The 27779-nt window shown below is 34.9% G+C and overlaps 1 protein-coding gene across 2 annotated transcripts in view; it reads right to left on the bottom strand.

The window, feature by feature from the left end:
• LOC126976087 (clavesin-1-like) overlaps nucleotides 1–18254 on the bottom strand; it is a 40494-nt gene extending 22240 nt beyond the window's left edge. For both annotated transcript variants that reach the window (XM_050824273.1, XM_050824274.1), the window contains exon 1: nucleotides 18062–18254. The gene's annotated coding sequence lies outside the window, so the exon portion shown is untranslated. The remainder of the gene's footprint in view (nucleotides 1–18061) is intronic.
• Between the last annotated feature and the right edge of the window lie 9525 nt (nucleotides 18255–27779).

The raw sequence follows: 27779 nt of genomic DNA, 5'->3' as shown, positions 1-27779 counted from the left end.
AAAAAATTATCGATTAAGTATAATTATGAGGTATTCTCTATTAAAGACATATTTTATTCGTTATTTTGATCACCATTTCAGTTTATCGCGAGTCTTCTGGGCGATTAGATTATGTGTTTGCCTTTCGAAGAAATCAAGCTAAAATGGACACATAATAACTACTAACTTTGTGTATGTGTAAATAAGTTTTTTAATTTTATGTTTGTGAATTGTTATTTCTGTTAACTGTGTAATAAAAAAGTGTTCGTAAAAATCAAATGAATCAAAGGTTAAGCCGACGATTTGCTGCTCCTGCTCATGATTCCATAGATGGCGATGTGCATAATTTCACTTTTTCAGTTTAAAGTATTTAATCAAATAATTAATATTCCGATACTTCTGTGGACTAGTATTACTTATATTTTACAATCGATACTGTATACATATACGAAAACCTGATATTTATCTAAATAATTTTATTTTGTTTTTCTTTTCTGTTATGTGTTTATGAATTATGTATTTCTTGACTGATCTTTGTAATTTATATCTTTGGCTACTAGCTTTGCTAGCTTTACCACAACGGCGCATTTTTCTCCCGTCAAGCAGTAGATTTGCCGTGGTAAGTGAAGTTAATTAGCCTTCAATTCGTATATCTTAAAGTGACGAGTGTTATCTCAGATTTATCTAGAACCCTGAGCGGTACTGCATAGGAATGGCCTGGACGTGTCGCTTCTTATCGGGCCTCGCTAGTCTCGTTAAAATTGTAACTTTGTATAGGTTCACCCACAGTCTTATAAGAGCCACATAATATAAATTTGTAATGAATGTAATGTCGAAGGGCCCGTGCGTAGATTGCACGGAACGTGCAATCCATCTTTGAACCGGGTTTTCGCGCAAGGATTAATACTTATTTTTATATTCGTGCACAGTTTCGAACGTCGCTCAATATCTGTAATGAAGTAAATATAAAATGCTGGTTACATCCGCACTCTAACGATAGAATTTCAAGTACCGACCTATATCTATTATCTACTGATCTACTAAGAGCTCATATCACATTAATTGTTACTTTGAATGTATACAAAAGTATTATACACATATTATATTCATAACTAAATACTTTCCTATATTTAGAATAAACTTTCGTTGGCGTCATTTTTATGTAATATGTAAGTATCTATGTATACACTCTGTCACGTTTATCTTTACATAAAATCATAAGCGTCACGAACATTCATAGTTCTATAAATATCCTTTTTAACCGACTCCAAAAAATAAGGAGGTTTTCAATTCGCCGGTATTTTTTTTATGTTTGTTACATCAAAACTTTCGACTGGGTGAACCGATTCTGATAATTCTTTTTTTATTTGAATGCCGGTGTAGTCCCATTGTAATTGGTCCAGATCTGACAATGGCATCCATTAGAAAACCATAAAAGTCTTAAATTTGCTATACATACGAATAGCAAAGTGGATGATAAATTAACGAATAACTCAATATCGCGCCAACCAATTTCGATGGTTCTTTTTTTATTTGAAAGGATATAATTTGGTGAGAGTTTGGTTAAGATCTGATTACGGAATTCATGACAAAGTAACGGAACTCTTCAATTCTTAGGAGCAAATTAACGATACTCGGCCGAATCTTTTTTATGCTATTCGGATATTTAAGTCATCTACCAACACATTGTTATGGTCTAGTAATTGTCGTAGTCGAATATGATGATGAATGGGATTAATCAATTAATTAATTAATTAATAATTAATTAATTAATTAATTAATCCTTAACGACTTACAGTAAGGGTGCGATCTGTGACAGAATTTCTATCTGTAATCAAATTGTAAAGCACTTATACTTATATATTTAGTATATCTACACATATTTAGACAAATTGTTAGTTAGTGTACTTCAAATTCACTAAAAATCATAAAATAAAAAAAATTTAAACAAAAAAACAACCGACTTCAAAAACACTATTCCAAAACAATAGATATAATGTGCACTAAAAAGTATAAAAATAATTGCGTATTTTTATACAATCTAATTAATTAATCTAATTCTAGTTACGATTATTGTAATTTTTGGAGTCGGTGTCTTGGAATAGTGTTTCAGAAGTCGGTTGTTTTTTTAATAAAATTTTTTTATTAGCCAAACTTGAGGTCAAACCAAAATAATTATGTAAAATATCTATAAGTAGATCATCTTCGCGATAAATACGTAAATAAAAACGCGGTGGCGTCAGTGCCGACAGAGCAGTCGCGGTTGGCACTAAATTTAATCATATTAAATGAAAAAGAACTTTATTTATGTACACTTATAAATTGTAGTGACTTTTTAATAAAAAGGTACTTTAAAGTCTCAGAAGTCTACGTCGTATGAATTTGATGTTAGCGAAGATGCGAATAAAAAAATTGGATCCAAAAGTTCGATAAATTTTTTTATTTAACTTATTTGATGCGATGTCGACATCCCTTATCGTTTTACTTAAGCCTGGCTGAACCAACGCTAGTACGGAAGATGTTCTACGAACTCAGGCCTTCAAGTTCTAAAGTAAAAAAAACTTATGAATTTTTAACTTGGCTGCTGCATGGACTGCCGAGTACACAGCAAATGTTACAAATACAAGTATGTTCGCCTCCGAGAGTATGAGATCTTTATGTCGTTTGGAGTCGAGACGTAATATACTGAGGCTGAGATATATAGAGCGTACTTAGAGTTTGCTCAGACTTATCTAGAGAGTTAAGTCGAAGTCAGTATTTATAAACATCGCTTTGAGTGCGAGCTAAGGTAACGCTTAAGTCCACCATAACGAAGACTTAGGAAAACACTATGAGCCGAACAAAAAGGAAATCAACAATTCCTTGGGACATCAGAACAGCTGCTGTTGTTAAAAGTTTTAAAAACTTCCATCTAAGACACGCATTAGTGAAGTAAGGTGTTAGTGAGGTGTTTGTTACCTGTCATTGTTATGCACTTTGAAAAATTTTGCTGTCACATATCTTAAAACGTGTTCTGTTTCTCATACCAAATAAGTTAACTTGACCTTTCCATTGTCTTAACTTAAGCTCAGCGTAATCTCAGCTGTCAAATAAAATATTAAATATAATTACCAAATCAAAGAATGCACTAATTCTTTGAACTCAGCTGAGTCTTACGACAGTAAAGTGTAAGTACGCCCAGTAGATGTCATCCTTAGCCCGTGGCGAGGGCAGTAGATTGTACAAAGTACTGTCATGTGAAATATGTACTCGTCTCAATAGAGCTACTGGAAGTCCGACGCTGGCAGCTATCTCGGCCAACGAAGCAAGCCATCTATCCAGCGCGGAAATTCTGCCAGTATTCGTGGTTCGGTTACATGTACTTAGTGGTAACTTTAGCTTATTGTTATTTTTTTTATAGTATGCTATTTTTTTATAAATGTATCTCAGACAACACCAGGCCAGCTTTTAGTTTGCAATAGTTACTACGACTTGTTGAGAAAGTAAACAGCAATTACGTTATACGAGTACGACATGCGCAAGCGCTCTTAAACTCTCATTAGTAGGTACATATCGTTTAGTTCACATAACTACCAACTGTTCGAAGATTTGTCGAAAACCATCTAATCCACGCGGTCACACTTCACTTCTTATTTGCAGAATAAAACAAAACTACGTTTAAATAAACCGATTTCAAAAACTGTTTCATTGTTATTCACCTGTGTGGACGGTCTTCCACGTAGTTCGTTCTTCAAATCAAAAATTTCAATCACGAAAGCGTTTAAACAAAAATCTACAATCTAATTAATTAATCTGATTCTAGATACGATTATTGTTTTTTTTGGAATCGGAGTCCTTCAGCCGCGACCCGCTCTCGCCTCTCTCCTCCTCACGACTCAAGCACATCTCACCTATAACTATGTATGTAGTAACAAACCTAACTTAACTAGAATTAGATTAATTAATTAGATTGTAGATTTTGGTTTAAACGCTTTCTTAATAAAAATACGCAATTATTTTTATAGTTTTTAGTGCACATTATATCTATTTTTTTGGAATAGTGTTTTTGAAGGCGGTTGTTTTCTTGTGAAGATTTTTTTTTTTATGATTTCTAGTGAATTTGAAGTACACTAACTAAAAACTTGTCTAAATATGTGTAGATATACTAAATTTTCAATGCAGCAATGAACGTAAGTTAAGACAGTTAGAAATTCTGCCACAGATCGCACCCAAAGTCAAAGTCAAAAAATCTTTATTCACTGTAAAACTTTATAAGTTATTTAGTGCAAGTCAGGATGAAGTACAAAAGTTACAATAGCATTCAAATGAGTATAACAATATTCATTAACAAAATTTAGAACATTAATTCCAACTATCTTTATCATTCTATCTATCTTAATCTTTCACGCTATAATAGGCCTTAGATGTTAATTAATTTTTTACGATACATTTTTTAATAGGTAACATTTTAATTTCATTTGAGAGTTTATTATAAAATACAACACAATCCACTTTAAAATATTTAGCAATTTTACGGAGCCTAGTAGATGGAATTGCGAGTTTATGTTTGTTTCGGGTATTGACACTGTGTACATCACTATTCTTTTTAAATTGGATAATATTTTTATGGGCGTATAGGAGGTTCTCGTATATGTACTGGCAGTGTACTGTCATAATATTTATTTCACTAAACTTTTCTCTCAATCAATCCCTTGAACGCATTTTATAGACTGCTCGAATTGCTCTTTTCTGCAGCACAAATATGTTTTCAATATCTGCAGCCCTACCCCACAATATAATTCCGTAAGACATGACACTATGAAAGTAGCTGAAATATACAAGTCTAGCCGTTTCAACATCTGTCAGCTGCCTAATTTTTTTTATCGCAAATACTGCAGAGCTAAGTCAATTACATAAGTTTTTTATGTGAGCACCCCATTGTGGCAAGCTCGCAACTTGGTGGCATTTAGACCGACAGGATCTATCGATGACGATGTGAACACTTTGAAATAGGCAATAACAATACAATGCACGTACGTACCTTGAACTGCTACTAACACTCGATGATTCTCCACCAGCTACAGGGATTCTCACGTGGTCGATAGGATCTTGGAGATGCTGCGCGCGCGCGACGGTTTCGTTTCTAACCGTTTTCGTTGACGGCTGTGTCACCACACGCGGTACCACATCGGAGTGCGTTCGCTCTGACATACGTCAAGAACGTCGTGCATGACAGCTAGTGTTAGCTGCAGGTTGTCATTGCACTAAATTCAAGTGCCAACTATCGTTCATCGGTGGCGCGAAATATAAACGTTATGTGTAACGTGTTACGGTAACGGAACATACCGCCCACCAAAATGCCTATGGTATTTTCTGGTTATTACACAAAATGAATAAATGAGAAACGATAAAAACGATAAAAACGATGCAACGAATAAAAAAAATATAAAAAGCTAGTAAAATATCTTAATACTAAAACTAAACTAGGGTTAAATTAAAACAGAAAGAAATAATTGAGTTAATTTAGTCCTCTATTGGGAGAGGACACAATTTTATCAAAGGCCGTTGTAACTGATCACTGGTGGCAGTTTTTAGAATTGCAATTCGACTTACTCCATCAGCACCAGAGATAAGATTTTTCACACGACCGAGGGACCAGTGCACAGAGTACGATTTTCATCTTTTATGATAACAATTGATCCGATTTGTAATGGTTTGCAATCCTTAGTCCATTTAGCGCGTTGTGTTAGTGAATTTATATTCATGTTTCCATCTGGACCAAAAATTTTGATGAAAAGCCTGTAACAGCTGCCATCGACTCAGACGATTTTTATTAATATTTGTAAGATCCTTGTCTGGGACAGCCGTTAGAGGTTCTAATGTTAAAAAATGTCCAGGTGTTAAGACAGACAAGTCGTTGGGATCAGAACTGATTGGACACAGAGGTCTTGAATTTAATACGGCTTCAATTTGAATAAAAAGTGTGGTGAGCTCTTCAAATGTCAAAACCTGATCGCCAACGACGCGATATAAATGAGATTTTGCTGCTTTAATTTGTATCTCCCATACCCCCCCAAAGTGCGGAGCAGAAGGTGGGTTGAATTTGAATTCAATTCTCTCTTCGTTAGATGCTTGCTTCATAAGGGATATGAGTTGAGTCCGAGCACCGGCAAAGTTCGTTCCGCGATCAGCGTGAATAATATTGCACCGACCTCGGCGTCCTATGAACCGGCGAAGAGCAGCGACAAATCCATCTGCTGATAATGTCGAAACTACTTCCAAATGGAGCGCTTTAGTGGCTAGGCAGACAAATAGACATAAATATGCCTTGTCAATTTTTGCACCTCGTTGTTGACCAAGTTTGATGCGGAACGGTCCACCGAAATCAACACCTACAATGGAGAATGCTTTCACTTGATTAACACGATAAGACGGTAGGTCACTCATAAACGGTTGCAACGGCTTAGGATTGGTTCGATAGCATTGTACGCATTTTGATAATCTACGACGAATAACGCGCTTAGCAGAGATAATCCAAAATTGCTGTAACAATAAGAAGTGTGTAGTGTTTATACCTGGATGGCAATAATTACTGTGGATGGAATCGATTATTAAGCTGGTAAGGTGATGGTCAGACGGTAAGAAAGCAGGATGTTTTTGTTCGTATTCAAGACCCGATCGTGAAATTCTACCGCCCACTCTAAGTATTCCATGACTATCCAAAAAGGGATTGAGTTTACGAAATGGTTTCACTAATGGTTTGTTGGCCCTTATATTAGATATCTCTTCCGCAAATACTCGGCTCTGTATATGCTTCACTATCTTCATAAGCGTATTATGTCGCTCAACATTATTCAGAAAAGTGTTACAATTAGCCTGATGTGGATTACGAGAATTGTGAATAAAACGGTAGATGTAAGTCAGAACACGAATGATCTTTTGCAATGAAGAGTAACGATTAAGTATATCATCAATGACGCTAGCTTCCCGTGCTTGTGTATCTTGGACCCTTTCAGCAACTAAAGCAGCAGTTTTACGCGCTTCCGCATTGCAGATTACTTCATCTTCGAGAGATGTTACTGCATAATTTACGGGCTAGGCGTCCTTACTTTCAGATAGCCAACAAGGCCCCGCCCACCATAACCGATTGTTAAGAATTTCACTCTGATATTGCCCTCGTGAACAGATATCTGCAGGATTATCATCCGATGAGACATGATGCCAGCATTTGGTGGGAGTAATATCTTGGATGTGACTGACACGATTGGCAACAAATGTTGCCCATCGCGCGGAGGGGGACCGTATCCAAGATAAAGTGACTGTTGAGTTCGACCAAAAGTAGATTTTATCAAATGAAATACGATTAAGGTACGTGTCACGGACGAATAGATAAAGGTCCGATAAAAGGACGGCAGCACAGAGTTCCAAACGAGGTAGTGATGTACGCTTCAAAGGTGCTACTCTGGCTTTTGAACATAATAGGGACACATGAACCTGACCCTCCTCATCGATCACACGCAAGTAAATAACAGCACCGTATGCAATCTCGGAGCTGTCGGCAAAACCATGGAGTTCGTATGATTGTCCATTTTTACAAGCCAATTTACGCGGGATTCGAAGTTGTGATAATTGCGATAATTGAGTTCGGTGAGTATTCCACGCGTAAACTATCTCATCCGGTGGAGGTTGGTCCCAACTAGCACCGAGTACCCAAAGTCTCTGAATGAGAGATTTAGCTTGGATGGTTATGGGGGATAAGAAGCCGAGAGGGTCAAATATCCTCGCGAGTTCACTCAAAATTGATCGTTTTGTGCAAGTCTGATTTATTGGTTTTATTTCAAAAAAGAATGCATCGAAAACTGGGTCCCATTTTAATCCGAGAACCTTTAAGCTTGTTGGTTCTGAATTATCAAGAGAAACAGAGCCGGTTAGACAGTCCTGTTCGGCGATATCAGACAAAAGTTTTGAGTCGCTACTAACCCATTTTCTGAGTTTGAATCCGCCGCGATTGAAAAGCGCAATGACTTGTGACTTTGCCATTTGTGCGTTCTCTAATAAATCACATCCTGTAACTACGTCATCAACATAGACATCTGACAGTATTATTTGTTTTGCAATCGGATAGGAATATCCTTCATCTTCAGCGAGTTGTTGTAATGATCAACAAGCTAAAAAAGGAGATGAAGCAACACCGTACGTCACTGTATTAAGCCGATATTCCTGAAGAGTCTCGTGAGGTGAAGCTCTCCAAAAAATACGTTGATAATCGCGGTGGTCGGAGGAAATTAGCAATTGTCGGTACATTTGACGGACGTCGGCCATCAAAACGATGTGATGTTCACGAAAGCGCAAAAGAATTTCCACAATATTGGTTTGCAACTTTGGTCCGATTAACTGTGTGTCGTTTAACGAACGTGAATGTAGGTCCTTGGCGGATGCGTCGAATACAACACGCAAACGAGTCGAAGCAGATTCAGGACGTAAAACGCAATGATGGGGGATGTAGTATTTTCCCATTTCTATCTCATCCCTGGGAACTAAAGACATATGTCCTGTTTTAATGTAATCAGACATGAAATCTGCGTATTGACAAGATAAGATCGGGTCACGTGATAGTCTACGTTCTGTAGCGTGAAATCGTCGAAGCGCAACATCACGCAATTTAACAAAAATTGGCTCAACATCTTCCTTGAAGGGTAAGCGTAATATATAACGACCACTGTCATCACGCGAGTGGTCAGAAATGAATTTCTGCTCACATAAAGATTCCTCTGGGGTCAACAGTTTCGCCTTTGGTAAAGATTCTAGTTCCCAAAAACGTTGTACTAGTGTGATTAATTCCGTATCTGATTCTGATGCGTTTAAAAGCGTGGTTGACGCTAACTTTGTTTTACCTAGAAGAAGCCAACCGAAAATCGATTTAAAGGCAGTGGGTTGATTTATGGTTCCTTTTATGTGCTCGTAAAGCAACGACTCTGCAAATACATCTGCGGCAAACAAAATGTCGATTGGTCCAGGAATATCGAACCCAGGATCAGCTAAAGGCAATCGTATGATATGTGACCATTCTGTTGTGTTCAGATTTGCGATAGGTTGTTCGCCACATATCTTTGACAACACATGCATGTCTAATTCGAACAGAGTTCTCTCATTGACACCGATACTACACATGACAACTCCTGAGATGGAAGCAGCTGCTTCACCAAGTCCACAAATACTAGTATCCGTCTGTGACCATTTAAGTTTTAAGCGTTCGACGGCCGATACCGTAATAAAATTACTTTGGCTACCGGTATCAAACAACGCACGAAATGATTGCATATTGCCTGATGCATCTCTGACCTGTACGATCGCCGTCGCTAGCAGTACGGTTGTATTCGTTGATGGTCTTGAGACCAATGTTGATACAGTTTCGTTGGGTTTGGCTGACGTATGGCGGTGGAGCAATGTGTGGTGCTTACGCTTACAGATGCGGCAAGAGAAAATGCTACTGCAGTTCTTCAGTTGGTGAGAAGACTTTAAACAGTTAAAGCACCAGTTTTTATCATTTGCAATTTTCATGCGTTCATCGGTAGATTTTTTTAGAAACTCTGGACATGATGAAATGCTATGCGATTCATTACAAAAGGCGCAGGTAATAAGAGATTTCGCCGTTTTTGAACTATTCATATTTGCTGGACTTTCACCTGCTACGATTAGAGAATGTGTCTTTGGTACGCGATTAGATTGAGCCGCTTGAGATGAAAACTTTGGTAATGTCTCATTTAGTTTACTAGCTTGTTCGGTAAAATGTGTGTCGCGCACCAGAGCTTCGCATTTTGAATGTAAGAATTCTTTAAGCTGTGCATATGCGGGTAGTTCGGTGTTTGAATGTTTTTCCTCAAAATCACGACGCATTGTTGTATCCATTTTCGATAGAATATTATACACTAACACGAAATCCCAATGATTAACCGGTAAATTTATTGATTTTAAAATACACAAATTTTCTTCAAAAAGGTCAAGTGTTTTTCTAAACTCGTGAGCATCCTTAAAGTTGAACTTCATATTTAAAATCTCCCTCCAGCACGTAAAAGCTAATTCTCGCTTACACTTATAACGCGCAATAAGTGCCGTATATGCATCGCTGTAATATTCGCTGCTTAGTGGAAAGGCTTTTACAACCATTAATGCATCACCGCTGAGAGAAGAAATCAAATAGTGAAACTTTTCAGTGTCACTAAGAGAGGCGGAATTGTGTATCAATGCGTTAAATGTATCAAAATATTCGGGAAAACGTTTAATATCACCAGTGAAAGTAGGAAGCTGTATTTTTGGTAACCGAATATTCGACACCGACGTACAATGCGATTGAGACGAGCGAGATTCATCTTTAGTTAAACTGCGATAGATAGATATAACTTTGTAATATATTTCGTCAAAACGTTCTTGCATGTCAAAATCATCACTTTCGGCGTCGTCTAAAATTTCCAGAATTGCTAAATTCGCATCTTCAAAATTAGAAGAAATTTTCTTAATTTCTTGATGATACGAAAAGAACATGTCCCGCTGTGATTGATCATTGACAGCCAAAACACCGATCTCTAATGCCTTACACATTTGCTTGTAAGCGATCGTACGTTGCCTTCGTAATGATGATAAGTCCTGCGTAGTGTATTCTACATCCTGAGATTTAGATCGCAACTTTTTAAGAATGCTCTGTTTGCGAGTGGAATATTTTCTCAAATGAGACATTTTTGCAAAATATTACACTTATGTAATTTAAATGCAATGACAGAATGACCCTCAATCCGATTTAAAATCACGTAGGTACGTAAACCAGCTCAAACAAAGTAATATTAACTGATGTACAGCAAACCACACAAGTTTTGTACCGACTACTATGAAAGTATACGTGAGTTATGCGTGAATTTGTGAGTTGTACTGTACTGGAAGCAATAAAATCACTAGCAGGTACAATCCTCCACACAAGTTTTTTTGCAAATTGTATTAAAATGTATGCTAATTACTTATAAACTTGTGAGGTACACCGTACACAACACGTGAGATTCTAGTACCTACTCGATCCTCAACAGTCAAAATGAATGCAGCGCAATGGGCTTTATTTGTATTAACGTGTAGGTTGATTTGATGGACTCAGAATGCAAGATGAGTAATAAGTGGTTGTAGGTACTAATTGTATTGTTAAAATTTAAAACTTTTATTTTACGTGATTCAATATGCGATAAGATTATGCTGCAATTGAATAGTTGATATAAATTGATCTAAATACCTAAGTGGATAGAATAAAGATTGAATGACTATAAGCCGACTAGGAAATAAACACCGATATTATGTTGAAATGATTGTTTATTTGTTCTTATAGCAATTCAATACTTTGCGTTTTAGTTAATAAAATCCCTGTTCGTTAACGTACAATCTATGTAGGTACAGTGATAGATAGGTTAATTCGGTTACAATTAAAGAACTTAAATCTTGAGAACACAGAATTTGTTACTTTAATCATGTGAGTTATGACGATTCTATTAACCAGAAATTAATACCATACACAAATTGGTCGGTGTAATAGGTGGAATCCCGAGTTTCGGCACCAAATAATGTGGCAAGCTCGCAACTTGGTGGCCCGTGCCACATTGGGAATTTAGACCGACAGGATCTAACGATGACGATGTGAACACTTTGAAATAGGCAATAACAATACAATGCACGTACGTACCTTGAACTGCTACTAACACTCGATGATTCTCCACCAGCTACAGGGATTCTCACGTGGTCGATAGGATCTTGGAGATGATGCGCGCGCGCGACGGTTTGGTTTCTAACCGTTTTCGTTGACGGCTGTGTCTCCACACGCGGTACCACGTCGGAGTGCGTTCGCTCTGACATACGTCAAGAACGTCGTGCATGACAGCTAGTGTTAGCTGCAGGTTCTCATTGCACTAAATTCAAGTGCCAACTATCGTTCATCGGTGGCGCGAAATATAAACGTTATGTGTAACGTGTTACGGTATCGGAACATACCGCCCACCAAAATGCCTATGGTATTTTCTGGTTATTACACAAAATGAATAAATGAGAAACGATAAAACTTACTACTTCAGCAATGTCGTCAACCTGACAGAAAGTTTTTTGCTGGCGTTTTGTTTTATATAACAAAGATGTATCGTCAGCAAACAGTATAATATCATGTTTATTTTGAATAAGGTATGGTAAATCATTGACGTAAACCAGGAACAAAAAAGGACCCAAGATTGAGCCCTGCGGTACACCCATCGATATGACAGAGCCAGTTGATCTTTTTTCATTAACATCTACTCTTTGAATCCTATTACACATGTATGATTTTATTAAATCTAGTGAAACATCCCTAACACTATAGTGATGAAATTTTTGAAGTAAGGTTTCATGATGAACGCAGTCGAATGCCTTGGATAAATCACAAAACACTCCTAACGCACCACATGAATCCTCCCAAGCATCCAAAATATTTCTTATTAACTCGATACTAGCATCAGTGGTTGAAAGACCTTGAGTAAAACCATATTGTTTATTATGCATGAGGTTATTATTGTAAAAATGGTTAATTAATTGCGTTAACATAATTTTGTCGAAAATTTTGCTAAAGGTTGGTAGTACTGATATGGGTCTAAAATTGGTGGGGTCAGCTTTATCTCCCGACTTAAATAGAGGAGTGATCTTGCTCTGTTTCATTTGGTTTGGAAATATACCGCAATCTACACACTGAAAATAAAAGCTTTGGCTACAATTTCTATTACAGATTTCACTACGTTAACAGAGATTCCCCAGAGATCTTTAGTTTTCTTTACGCTAATTAGTCTAAACGTTTTAATAATCTCTATGCGACCAACATGCTTAAATTTAAAGTTTGCATTACATAAAGATACGTTTTTCTGTAGCAGTTTCATTGCAGATATAGATGAGGGATTTAGATATTTTGTCGTAGAGACCGGTATATCAGTAAAAAACTTTTCAAATGTATCTGCAATTTCAGAATCTGTTTTTATGTTTCTGTTACCAATCTTTAATTGGAATTAATTATTTCTCTTATTAGTTTTACCGATCTCCTCATTTATAATTTTCCAAGTTGTTTTTATTTTGTCATTGCTATTTTTAATCTTTAAACTTATGTTGTGAGACTTAGCTAATTTACAATCGTTCTTGAATTCTTTAGAATATAACCTTACATAATTTTTAAATTTTGCGCTTGTATTAAATCGCCTCTCTTCATATAAATTATACAATGCTTGTCTACGTTTGTGTAAATCGACGGAAGCCCACTCATTAAAAGATAAAGTATTTTTTGGAATAAATGATTTTGAAATGAAAATAGAGTTAAACAGTTTAGTAAATGATTAAAAAAATATGTTGTAAATTGCATTGGCATCTAAGTTAAGTTGAGGTAGGAATAGAGAATTGGAACTGAGGCAATTTTTCAATTGATTTAAACGATAATTTGTTACAGGAGTACATTTAACTTGTTTTTTCAAAATAGATCTGATGTCTTTAATTTTCATTAGTTGACCAAAATGGTCTGAGGCTAATTTACTAATAATACATTTGTTTATTGGAATAATGTCAGTGAATATATTGTCAATACACGTGGCGCTAGTCGCAGATATTCTAGTAGGCTCCGCAATTAAATGAGAGAGATTAAATGATTTGAACAGATTCAGCAATCGCACACTTAAGCAGCAGTTATTTATAATATTAACATTAAAGTCGCCACATACAACTAATTTCTTTTTTGATTGAGATAGTTTCGATAACAAATCTTCCATAGTTTTTTCAAATATTTCAAAATTTGCCAGCGGCGCTCTATATACACATACAATTATTTTTTTTATCTCTATTGCAGATATTTCCACTACACGCTCAACAGATAATGCTTCGATATCTTTACGATTTTTGCACTGAAATAATTCTACTTCTAAATCTTTCTCTCTTAAACACTGGATGTTTTGATGTACTAAAGTTATTATTCCTCTTTCTTTGCTACTTCTAATATTACATAAATTGTTATTTGTTTTGATGTTGCTAGAGGATAAATCCGTTGTCTTAAATAATTTATTTTGTAGCTTATTAATGCTAGAGACATCCTCTGTTGTCTTATAAACTAATTTAAATTACTTGGGATAGCTTCCAATGTGAGATTGTCACGAATCTCTTCAGAACAAATAGTGTGCATTTTCTGGTTAGCCAAATTCCTGGCTGTTATACTAAAGTAGTAAGACAGTGACACAGCTACTTGACGTTTATAAAAGTCTGAGAGGTCGTAACTACCTTTTCTCAAACATAAATTATTTTTAACATAATTGTTGGTGTTCGATCAGGTGAATTAGTTTATTATTATTTAGAATAGTATGTAATGTTAAATTTAAATTATATCTAAGTTCGTTTTCAGCTTGTGGTAGGCTTTTGCTGTACGGGAATGTAAATATTACAATTTTATTAATATTTAGTGAACATAGTGTCTCAACATATTTGATAAGGTCACGTTTGTTCATGTCTCCTCTATTTCCAAACCATATTATTAAGTTTGTTACATGTGTTAAATTTGAACTTAATATTTTTGGAATAATATCATGAAAGCTAGTGTTTGGGAAGCAGTTATTTATTACTGTGTGTTCTATTTTACTGTGCAGTAGTTTGCCAAATTTTTTCCCTATTTCATCACAAAATATTACAGTTTTATAATTGTTTTTTTTACGCATAGTTCTAGTGTTGGATCCGATATTAATTTCAGCGGTTAAGGGGAGAGCTACTCTATCTGGTTTTAAATTCGCAGAATTTTGGCAGTCACACAAATAATTGGTCATCAAGGAATCGAATCGTTCCTGGTTACTTTGAGATAATTTAAGTAGCTCATCCATATTCGCAGAGTACTCCCGAATCGTCTCTTGAGATTTGTCATAAAGACTAGTTATTGACCTCAAACTACCTTCAACACGGGCTAGTTCAGTTTACACTTACTGTAAGCCCTTAAGGAGTCCCATTGATCATCATTTTCGACTACGACAATTACTTGACCATAACTATGTTATGGTAGATGACTTAAATATCCGGATAGCAGAAAAAAGATTCGGCCGAGTAATTTAATTAATCGTTAAATTGCTCCTAAGAATTGAAGAGTTCAAACAAACAACAATCAAATAAAAAACAAAAAAAAAACAAACCGAGAATTGAGAACCTCCTCCTTTTTTGAAGTCGGTTAAAAATCGCACGGTGCAGTCGTTAACAGTACCCTCTCGTAACGAAACATTGATATTGGGAGCTGTTTCTGCCGCTTTAGTTCTTAAGTAAGTATCCTTCTTTCTTATCTAAGCTGAATATAAACAACAACTGAAAGGCAATAATCGAATATTGCACATTTTTTAAAAGAAGAACAGAAAAAAGAAGAACATAGGTGCCAAGTGAAAAAAGTTCACACAAATATCTCAAACCATGAAGGTTCTTTATCGATTCGAAGTATCTATTACAATAAAACGGCAATTTCATACTTTAACCCCTATTATATTGCGCAGCATTAGTCAACGCCTAGGTACTATAACTTCGATTACCCCTATTATATTGCGCAGCATTAGTCAACGCCTAGGTACTATAACTTGCTAAATAATGTAAAGAAAATGTTATATCGATCCGATCGATCATTCATTCATTCATTAATTCTTTTTTAATGCAAGAGAACGCGTTTATAATGTTAGAAACTTCGATCTTTTACCGCCATTTCACATATTTTTTTAATGTTCATAATGGATTTGTGGTGTTCAAGAAAACATAACTGCTGTGATTTCCTGGCGAAAATTAAAGTGAAAATTGCTGCGCGTGAGATCAAATTTCGACCACTAGTCGCTAAATTCGATCGATTCTCTTTAAATCGCCTCCCAAGAGCGCCTATTTATTTCAATCAATATTTTAGACAAGCTGAGAGTAGTAGCCAAGCTAGATACGGCCTGTAGTGACATACAAAAATAAACTCTTCATCTTTAAAATATTATAGATATTGTAATTCATCAACTACACTAGCTACGGCGCCCTTCAGACCGAAACACAGTAATGCTTACACATTACTGCTTCAGGGACGAAATAGGCGCCGTCGTGGTAACCATAATCTAGCCGGCATTCTGTGCAAAGGAGCCTCCCACTAGTAAAATTCTAATAAGATGTTGTCAATTATTACACGCTTAGTCTCGACAGAGGTATACTTAATTTCAGTTTTATTACTAACAATGATCCATGATTCGTTGGCTAATGGAAAATGTCTTGTATGTTTTGATTTGAATGCATGTTAAAATATTAAACTTACCGTATCTATTGATTAGTCTGATTTGGGAGTTGAATTTTATAAGTTAAAATGTAACTTTCAACTTGATTAGGTATTCCACGTGTGACTAAATGTTTATACGGTCAGAGACCCCATATGTAAATATCGAATTGTGTACCTATAGCGATTCGCGGCCGCAGTTAAGGTTGTATTTGATGTAACCTTACTTAGGTTCCAATCATCCGTTCACTTAAATCGTACATCGCGACCTCTCGCTAGTGCTACAAACATTACAATCCTATTTATATTTTTGGACCACTTTAATCTTAGGAAATCGTTGACTGGTTTGACAGCTGACATTTCGGTTGGTAGAACGGTTTCTATTACAAGTACAGAGTACTAAATGATCAAAATATCGAGAAAGAATTACATTACAAAAGCTGAAAACACCAGACTCATAAGAACGCTTATCCTTATCAGATTTTTGGATGCTGAATACTGCGAGAGATCGAGATGAAGAAGATGAAAAAGCTGGGAAAGGCTCGAGTATTGTTTCGAATTTCGCTCAAACTTCTCGAGACTCTACGCTGTAGGTATCAAGGAACGAGCCGTACCATCATTGTCACGTTTGCACACGTGGCGAGGAGGGGCAGCCAGTACATAAAACGTCTAGTCGTCCAGATTAGATCACTCATGCGATAGACTGACCAAATCAAATGTGCTGTGGGCGGTAAATAAATCTGTTCCTACTTTATAAATTCCAACAGTGCAACGAATAACAACTGACAAATATTCAGGTTAAATGCTTAACGGGGCAAGTAGTGCAGGATGCCTCAGGTCTGCTAGTGTTATCAAAACGATCCGCGAACGCATTATAAATGATATAATACAGAGGTGATCACCTATATGCTTGCCTGTTGACACATTAAACAAAACATAATAATAACAAATCCTATCGTAGTTTTGACGCGACATAGTGTCCTAAGTTGATAAGAATATCGTTGGATAGTAAATCTTTGTACATTATTAATTATGTAGTTACATTTATGACTGAGCTTCTAGCGGCTTCTAATAACAATTTATGATACTTATTTATCAAACACTTCAACTCTGCAACAACATTGGTTTGTAAACTTTCAAAATTTGGAGACGATTATTTCGTGCTACTTAAAACAATACAATCCGTCGTTGATATTTGGCCTCTATGTTAGTAGCTGTACAACATAACTTATATCAAAGAATTCAATTAAGTATGTATAAAGGCGTTTTTAAAAACCTTTTTAATTAAAAAATTCTACCTAGCAGCAATATTACAAATGTTTTGTAGTTCTTTAAAGTTTTTTTTTTGGTAGGAAAAGTAAAGAATCATTATATACCCCTCTATATACGGTAATACATTGTAATTTGTAGTAAACTATACTATTTGACAATTTCATTCCCATCATTGTCATTATTATTGCATGGTAGTTAAATGGTTTCATAATAATTCGAGGTCAACCGCTATAATACGATCGTAAATCGTAATAATTAGGCTAAAAATATTCACGCTAAACAATTTATACGAAATTATTAAAAAGGTAAAGTATTTATAAACAACTTAATTTTGAGCGTTGCAATACTTAATTAATACTTCTTATTAATAAATGAATGCACCTACATATTATTTTGAAGTAAGTTTACAATTAGATTAAAAAAACTTTAGAAACGGTCCAACTAGTTTTAAACATTACACACTAGTATTATTTTATGATTATTCTGAGTGTAGCCAGTTTAAGTATAAATAAACTTTATCGTTTCGATGCCGGTTTTTAGTTCACTTACCTCTAATAATAGGTTAACATTTAAAATCCCTCCAATTATTTGTTTCACTATCACAAGTTCATAGATTCTAGAATCATCACAGACTAAACAGTAAATAAGGTTTACATAACCAAAGAGATTATATAATAAAAATTAATAATTAAATGGAGGTTTGAAATCGGACATAACTTTTGATCGAGACACGGTCGTACGGGCGCCGGTCGAGATTTGAATGGCGAACGCCGATCGCCAGCATTTAAGTATTGTGTTAGTCATTACTCGTTAGTCATTATCATCTGTCGGAGACAATAAGTACACCAACTGAGTAGGTATAAAGTACAGACCACTATCACAAATATTAGTGGCCTTCCAATCTGCGAACTAATATTTATGTAGCCCGAGTCAATGGAGAAGAGAATCTTAAATGGTTACGCTTATCCTTCTATCCCACTCACACATACTGTTATTACGCAGTACGATGCGACTGTTGTATCGTCACTAAGACTTATGTGTTTTACCTGAAAACGTGTACTTATTGCTATTTTCTTTGTACGTAGTATATGTGTGACTCGTTTTGAAAGCTAAGATTTTCATATTTCATTGAATCATCAGGAGGAAAGAAATTAAGTAAACAACTATTAAATTTTTTAATGATAGTGAGCGTGACCTGAACCGCTTCACTCTGTCATACGTTTTATGGATTTTGAGAGCAGTTTGATACTCGATATTATTTTAATTTAATTTTAACGAGTATGGACTTACAATGTATTATTCACATTATTTTCTTACAGTATTATCCTGTATTTTCTTTGCAACTAAAGACATTAAAATAAAATAGTTTTTAAAGGATCACAACTCGTGTAAATGTTACTTAACATAATATTTATATGCTGTAAAGGGCCATATTGATATGTATTAAATGCTTATATGTATTTAATGTAGGTACTTAATTGGATAAGGGTTAATGCTGTATCGCTTAAAATCGCTTGGTGATTCTTTCTCGTAAAAAGTAAAGAATTAAAAATGGGTATTATTGACAAAGAGGATATAAATTATAAATACTACGTAATAAGAGGCGGGACTGCCTACGTATAAATTTAAATTTAGTTTAGTATGAAACGTGCAGTGATTTGACATTAGTTAACATTTCTATAACATATGGACAGATAGCATTCGAATATTATATAGCTAATAATATAACTATATTGGACATCAAGATTAAAGCCTGTCAATACAATCGAGTGAATCATTTTTTCTTAGAGAGTTTCGCTGGCTGATTGTTGATTATCCCTGAGAGATAGACATATACCATAACGGACTGTTTTGTAGACCTTATGAAGGTGTACAATATTGTAATACATTATTTTGATCTATCTCGTAGGGTTAAGCCAGCATTTGCAATGCAAGCGCAGAAAATGTATTTATTGACGACATCAAATTCAAATTTCAAATATTTTTATTCAAAATAGGATTTAAAATCACTTATTACGTCATACACATTACACTTACCTCTAAAATTATTAGTGTTTCACTACTTTATTATATGCATGTAGGTATACATCAAAATCAATTCCGTAAAGAGCCAAGCATACATAGGAATAGACAGCGGGAAACGACTATGTTTTATAATATGTATAACGTATTCTACCTCCATGGGAATTGAAAGAGTAAAGAAAAAACTGCAAAAGTGGGTCGAATTAGTCATGAGTAAATTAATAAAGAATTCATTTATTTTTTGGTTGGATGATAGTTAAGTACCTAGGTACCTACAACAACACACTGTATCCTTCCACTTTGTTATTACACTTTTCTAAATTGCTCTATTGAAGCAAGTTTTAAGATATTCTAGGTTCATTATGGGTACCTCTCACGCTCACCTAGTTAAATGATTTCAGGAGCAATCCGGAAAGTAACAAATATATTATACCTACTTATGTATTACAAATAATACGGATAAGACGGAAGATAAAACAATGTTTAAAAATAAAACTTCTACCAAAAGCACGACGGCACACGTAGGTAAACTTCAAACAAAAAATATTTTTCAAAGTCAGATACATAATTTAATAAAATAGGCCTAAAGTAAGCGCTTTTGAATTGTCCCTATGAATATGTATTTATTTTAAATTACTGAAGTTCGGAGATTCACAAGTTGGTAATAAATTATTTTTTCGGTGAATACCCAAAATATTTCGATTTTGTTGATTGCAATTAAAAACGATATTAAGTATATGTTTAGAATTCACACCTACTATAAGTTACTACATACTTCAGAATGCTGTTCCTACCACATAAGTCACAACAGAACGTTAAACTATTCATCTCCATACACCATTGGGCCCAAATTTTGTTGTTCAAATAATAGTCATTAGTTAGATAACAATAACAGTTTCTGTTTTAATTTTAGTTTCATTGACAGTTGCATAATCATAATATGAGCACTAAATGAAATTATAATATGTTTTGTTAATTTTGCAATCATCAATTTTTACAGGACCTCACGACTAATAGAATCAATAAATATGTTTTTTTTTTATAAAATAGATCCACAACCATGCATTGTCTGCCTGTTACTCGTTGCGAATGCATAGTATAGCCAATAGTTAAATTAAAAATAGAACAATTATTAGTACGAGAAAGCAAGATTGGTTTGGTTCCGTAATGCAGTCCAAATGGTACAAAAATCACCTAAAATACGAATAACGTAAAAGTGGAACACATTCACCTGAGTTTAAACATAGAGCTGATGTGGAATTATAATAAGAATCGCCAACTGATGTTACATTGACATGAATTAAAGTCTTACCATAGACTTAATAATATAACTTTTATTTTAGTGATTTTTTGTTCACTGTAAAACAATTTTTTACGCTATATTTTTTTTCTGAAAAAGTTGGGCCCGGAAATGGCCAGTCCCCTTAGTTACTTTTGTTTATAGCTTATGGTATTGCCACAGTACGATCGATTGTTTTGTAAGCTATGTTTAACACAAAACACTGGTCAGGAATTTAAGCCACCATAGCATAAAAGCCACTGCCCTCGGTCGTTCATTATATAATAATAGTAGTCAATAAGATGTTATTCTCATATGAGAACTTATTGTTATACTGGTGAAAAAGAATTTGTTTAAAAAACTTAGATGACGTGAAAAAGTAATAACCTAAAAGGTTGGTAAAAACAGATCTTAAAGTGAAGTCGGAACGGTCGGCCTTCAGCTTAATATTCAATATACAGTAAAACCTAATAAAATAATTATTTGAATAATGATTGCAATAAAGAATACAAGAGAAATGGACTAGTAAAAAATAAGGACTCCGTGTCACCTTATCTAACAGTGTAGCACCAAAACAAACCGATTAACGTGTAAATACATAGCCCCACGCACACACTTATACTACTACTGGCCGATAGGCGGCCATTATGAGAATTGTCAGTTGTCGTCTGTGACAGATCAGTTTGCGTCTCAATAAAATATTTTAAAAATGCCGTCGTGCGCTGTGAAAAAGTGTAAAAACGTTTCTATAGAAGTATTTGTGGCCATGTAAGATTATTTAAGGGAGAAAAAGTTGTGTAACCAGTATCCCCCGTAATCGCACACACACTAGCATAACGGTGCTTCACTTGCTAATATCACTGAGCGGAGTCCTTCTTTTTTTACTCGTCCGTGGCAATATTTAATTATTGTACGATCCAACGTGTGAAGGGAGAGCTCACACCTTACAGTATTCAGAATGTGATGTGCTAATCTCAAGATGGAGACTTCCAAGGATATTCTTATTACTAATCTTGAACCGTTTCTCTTTCTCATATATGATAATAGTTAGCTTGCCTTAGTCTTGCAGAAAAAAAACATAAAATAGTATTGGTTTTGGAAGACCAACGTAGCACAAAGTTAACAATTCTCAATGAAATTTTCATAGAAAAAGAATTGAAAATTGTAAGAATGTTTTGTTAAATTCCCAATGTAAACTTTACAAAGATCATATTTAACTTGTAATAAACAAGGTCGTACGGAAATATGTCATAAAAATTTAAATAAACATAATTCAGGAAATGCGTAAAAACCTATTGAAACATTATATTGTGACCTCTGGTGACATCGTCTATCTTCTGTCTATATTTAAAGAGAATATTAATGTGTTAACTATAAATATTATTATTGTTTGTCATATATAATATAATACATTTTGTTATTCGAACTAGCCAAATAGCAGATATAAACCACAGACATTTGAGTTGATGCTCAGAACAATTATTAAGTTATATGTAATTAAAATTGTGATTGAAATATAATATCATCTATGTTAAGAACTAGAACTAAGGCTGGGTTAATCAGGTTGTATCATATAAGCTGTTATGGCTTACCGTAGCCATAACAGCTTATATGATACAACCTGATTTAACGCTGACTTTAACATATACTGTGGAATGTGTTGCACCATCGTATTCCTTGGTATAGTTAAAGTTAAAAAGTGAAATATCAAGTGCATATAGGATATTTATTTGGTCGCTATTTACCTATTTAACATTAACAATAGCTTGAACCGGCGCAGATTAGACGGCAATGGTAAACAGTAAAAGTTATGACGTCATCTTAAAATTGTTAAATGGTGCAATTTATTTTTGCCCGGAACTTTAACATGTTTGTTATTGTCTCAATCAAATATCTGATAGTATGTAAAAACCCATAGACTGAAAAACCCAGACAGTTATATCACAGAACATATATTTTGAATTGCACAGTTAAAAGAAAGTTGTATCTGGTCAGTGGTATATGCTAGTATTGTCTACGTAGTAGGTTACTACTACTACTTACATAATTATATATTTGACGGTATTTACGTTATCATGCTTGTAAGTGTCGGTGACGCAGCCCGTGTACATCCTAAAAATCTTGATAGGCCTAAAGTTTTCACTTTAATAAATTAGATCGGCGGTATGTGATATGTGTATATGAAATGGGCGGGAATGGTATCTCCTCGAGCCCACGTTACCCTAACGAGCTACACATCCAAGCGTGATGTCCCAGTCTCATTCAATAACAACAAAATAAAGTGCTCACAGAAGTTAATTTAAAGTTTACTTCAAAAAACTGAAGCTTAAAGGACGGCAACACCTATCTCATGTTCACAGGAAAGCATACTCCGGCGTTCACAGTTCACATACTCTGCTCACTACAGACTATGATCTGTAACCATTAGTTGACTCTTACGCTCAATATAGCACAAAAAAAAGAGGTAACAATTTATAAACTAGCTGCCCCGGCAAACGTTGTTTTGCCATATAATTTATTTTTAGTGTTCAACGGTTTTTTCTCCGACGTATTTCACAAATACAACTACTATGAAAAAGTATTTTCATTTTTGGGTTAATATATAGTATATACTCGTATATGACACTCACAAAAAATTGAGTTCCTATTGGTAACAGAATTTTCAAAATCGGTTTAGTAGATCCAGATATAAGGGCCGGCAATGCTCTTGTGAATCACAATCTCTGGTGTTGCAAGAGAATGTGGGCGGCGGTGATCACTTAACACTAGGTGGCCCATACGCTCTTTAGTCCTCCTTTTCCATAAAAAAAGATAACCATCTAGAAAATTGAGATAATGATTTTAAATGAAAGAAAGTATTTTCTTCTTATGTCTATTTTGCAACGATTTTATATTATTCTACGATTCGGTACGAAGGCAAATCCAACAAATTCAAAATCATGAAAATCAGACCAGCTGTTTTCCAAATATAAGTTCGAACAACGATATTGTGTAACGAAATTGTGTACTAAGAATTGTTATGATGATTTCACCAATAGGTATTATAAGCGTTATAGTTTGTAAGAATAGATAGGTACGGATGTATGCATATGATGATTGATAGTAATGCAAGAGTTATAGGTAGTTATTGATTTATTTCGGTCAGCATACACATGCAGATTTTGCGATTTAAAAACTCGTGAGCAAGTTACGTAGAGTTGGCCATAGGAAAAACATAGCATGTCCAAATGTATACCTGCTTCTTTTAAGGTTTGACCCTGCAATTTGTTGATGATTTGTTTTGTATGGACATATTTTCTATGAGAGAATTTAGTGACGCACGGTTTGACAGTTCCGCTGTGAAACAATTTCATTCTAGGGAGCATATTTACGAAATAATTTTTGATGTTTTGAAATATAAAACAGTTGTACTATCTACAGAACAACGTCTGTCGGGGCAGCTAGTAATTTAATAAAATTTTGGATGTTGATACCTTATATTGCCGATCAACATCTTAGATACTTTTCATCCCATAAAAACAAAGAGTTCCCGTGGGACAGTTAAAAACCTATAGTTACTTATATAGCGCAGTACACAACAACTTATGCACATAATTTAATGAAATTTTGCATGTGGTACCTTATAACGCCTATCAACATCTTAGATACTTTTAATCCCGGAATATTAAAGAGTTCCCGTGGGACAGTTAAAAACCTATAGTTACTTATATAGCGCAGTACACAACAACTTATGCACATAATTTAATGAAATTTTGCATGTTGGTACCTTATAACGCCTATCAACATCTTAGATACTTTTAATCCCGGAATATTAAAGAGTTCCCGTGGGACAGTCAAACACCTAGAATTACTTATATATCTTAGTACACACCACTTATGCGCCTAATTTAGTGATATTTTTCAAGATGATACCCTTATATTGCCGGTAAAACAATGTGTATTATAAACTTGAAAAACCCCATAAAAGGGACGGGTTCCCACGAGAAAGTATCTCTTATGAACGTCAAAAACTACCACCCATTCGACAATGTATGCCTCCGACCGGAGAAGAATGCGCAAGAAAACCAGGGGGCTTCTTTTCTTCTTTTACAATAAAATTTCGTAAAAAAAAATATTATTTAAATAGCCTGAGGGCGGTCGCTTCATTCCCAACCTGTGGTATCATTAAGAAAGTTATTTCTGTTGTTACCAAATAATTTTTTTTGAACTTCGTAACACATTTTATTTACGAACATATTTTTCGAAATATACGTATCTGTGGCAAACATATATTTGAACGTATATCTTTTCTTAGTAGTATCTTTTTACGTTAACGTATTAATTTAATTTTCTACGGCTTCAATTTCAACTCCGCATACCTCCGCGCGTTCCCGAGATAAAATGTGTTTAGACAGACAGAACTCGAAAGTTTCTAATTAAATTAAGGCGCTATAGTCCTAAAATCTAACATTTTTGAAAATCTACTTAAAATACTTCTACAAATACTACGGTTCAAATTTTTTGACATGTTTATCTTCATTTCTTATCTAAATTATGGCAGTTTCGAAAACACAATTAAGAAAGAAAAATCTCGATAGATTTATTTTTTGAAAAATAGGTTTTTTTATTTGAAATGTTTTATCTTATACAATATAAAATTCTCGTGTCACAATGTTAGTAACCTTACTCCTACGAAACGGCTTTAATGATTTTTACCAAATTATATATGCATATTCAGTAGGTCTGAGAATCGGCTATCTATTTTTCATCCCCCTAAATGTTAAGGGTAGTTCCACCCCAAATTTCATTTTTTAATTTAATTTTATTTTATTTTATTTTATTTCATTTCATTTCATTTCATTTCATTTCATTTCATTTCATTTCATTTCATTTCATTTCATTTCATTTCATTTCATTTCATTTCATTTCATTTCATTTCACTTCACTTCACTTCACTTCACTTCACTTCACTTCACTTCACTTCACTTCACTTCACTTCACTTCACTTCACTTCACTTCACTTCACTTCACTTCACTTCACTTCACTTCACTTCACTTCACTTCACTTCACTTCACTTCACTTCACTTCACTTCACTTCACTTCACTTCACTTCACTTCACTTCACTTCACTTCACTTCACTTCACTTCACTTCACTTCACTTCACTGCACTTCACTTCACTTCACTTCACTTCACTTCACTTCACTTCACTTCACTTCACTTCACTTCACTTCACTTCACTTCACTTCACTTCACTTCACTTCACTTCACTTCACTTCACTTCACTTCACTTCACTTCACTTCACTTCACTTCACTTCACTTCACTTCACTTCACTTCACTTCACTTCACTTCACTTCACTTCACTTCACTTCACTTCACTTCACTTCACTTCACTTCACTTCACTTCACTTCACTTCACTTCACTTCACTTCACTTCACTTCACTTCACTTCACTTCACTTCACTTCACTTCACTTCACTTCACTTCACTTCACTTCACTTCACTTCACTTCACTTCACTTCACTTCACTTCACTTCACTTCACTTCACTTCACTTCACTTCACTTCACTTCACTTCACTTCACTTCACTTCACTTCACTTCACTTCACTTCACTTCACTTCACTTCACTTCACTTCACTTCACTTCACTTCACTTCACTTCACTTCACTTCACTTCACTTCACTTCACTTCACTTCACTTCACTTCACTTCACTTCACTTCACTTCACTTCACTTCACTTCACTTCACTTCACTTCACTTCACTTCACTTCACTTCACTTCACTTCACTTCACTTCACTTCACTTCACTTCACTTCACTTCACTTCACTTCACTTCACTTCACTTCACTTCACTTCACTTCACTTCACTTCACTTCACTTCACTTCACTTCACTTCACTTCACTTCACTTCACTTCACTTCACTTCACTTCACTTCACTTCACTTCACTTCACTTCACTTCACTTCACTTCACTTCACTTCACTTCACTTCACTTCACTTCACTTCACTTCACTTCACTTCACTTCACTTCACTTCACTTCACTTCACTTCACTTCACTTCACTTCACTTCACTTCACTTCACTTCACTTCACTTCACTTCACTTCACTTCACTTCACTTCACTTCACTTCACTTCACTTCACTTCACTTCACTTCACTTCACTTCACTTCACTTCACTTCACTTCACTTCACTTCACTTCACTTCACTTCACTTCACTTCACTTCACTTCACTTCACTTCACTTCACTTCACTTCACTTCACTTCACTTCACTTCACTTCACTTCACTTCACTTCACTTCACTTCACTTCACTTCACTTCACTTCACTTCACTTCACTTCACTTCACTTCACTTCACTTCACTTCACTTCACTTCACTTCACTTCACTTCACTTCACTTCACTTCACTTCACTTCACTTCACTTCACTTCACTTCACTTCACTTCACTTCACTTCACTTCACTTCACTTCACTTCACTTCACTTCACTTCACTTCACTTCACTTCACTTCACTTCACTTCACTTCACTTCACTTCACTTCACTTCACTTCACTTCACTTCACTTCACTTCACTTCACTTCACTTCACTTCACTTCACTTCACTTCACTTCACTTCACTTCACTTCACTTCACTTCATTTCACTTCACTTCATTTCATTTCATTTCATTTCATTTCATTTCATTTCACTTCATTTCATTTCATTTCATTTCATTTCATTTCATTACATTTTTTTATTTTTATTTTTTTATTTTTTTTTATTTTTTTTTATTTTATTTTGTTTTATTTGTATCACGATTTTTATATTATTCTGTTCCATCCACCAAACCGATATAGGGTTGCAAGATGGCAATCGAATACAATAATTGTAGTACGATATATTTGGTAGGTCTGAGAATCGGTTGCATCAAAATTTTAGACTTTGATTCAGGCAGGCAACGCGAGCACACGTGCCGCGTTATCTGTCCTCCTTCGAATATTTTTAT

This window comes from Leptidea sinapis, chromosome 39 (genome assembly GCF_905404315.1).
Source record: "Leptidea sinapis chromosome 39, ilLepSina1.1, whole genome shotgun sequence".
In the NCBI taxonomy this organism is placed as follows: domain Eukaryota; kingdom Metazoa; phylum Arthropoda; class Insecta; order Lepidoptera; family Pieridae; genus Leptidea; species Leptidea sinapis.
Note: the sequence above shows the minus strand (reverse complement) of the source record. Positions and strands in the feature narration are given on the sequence as shown.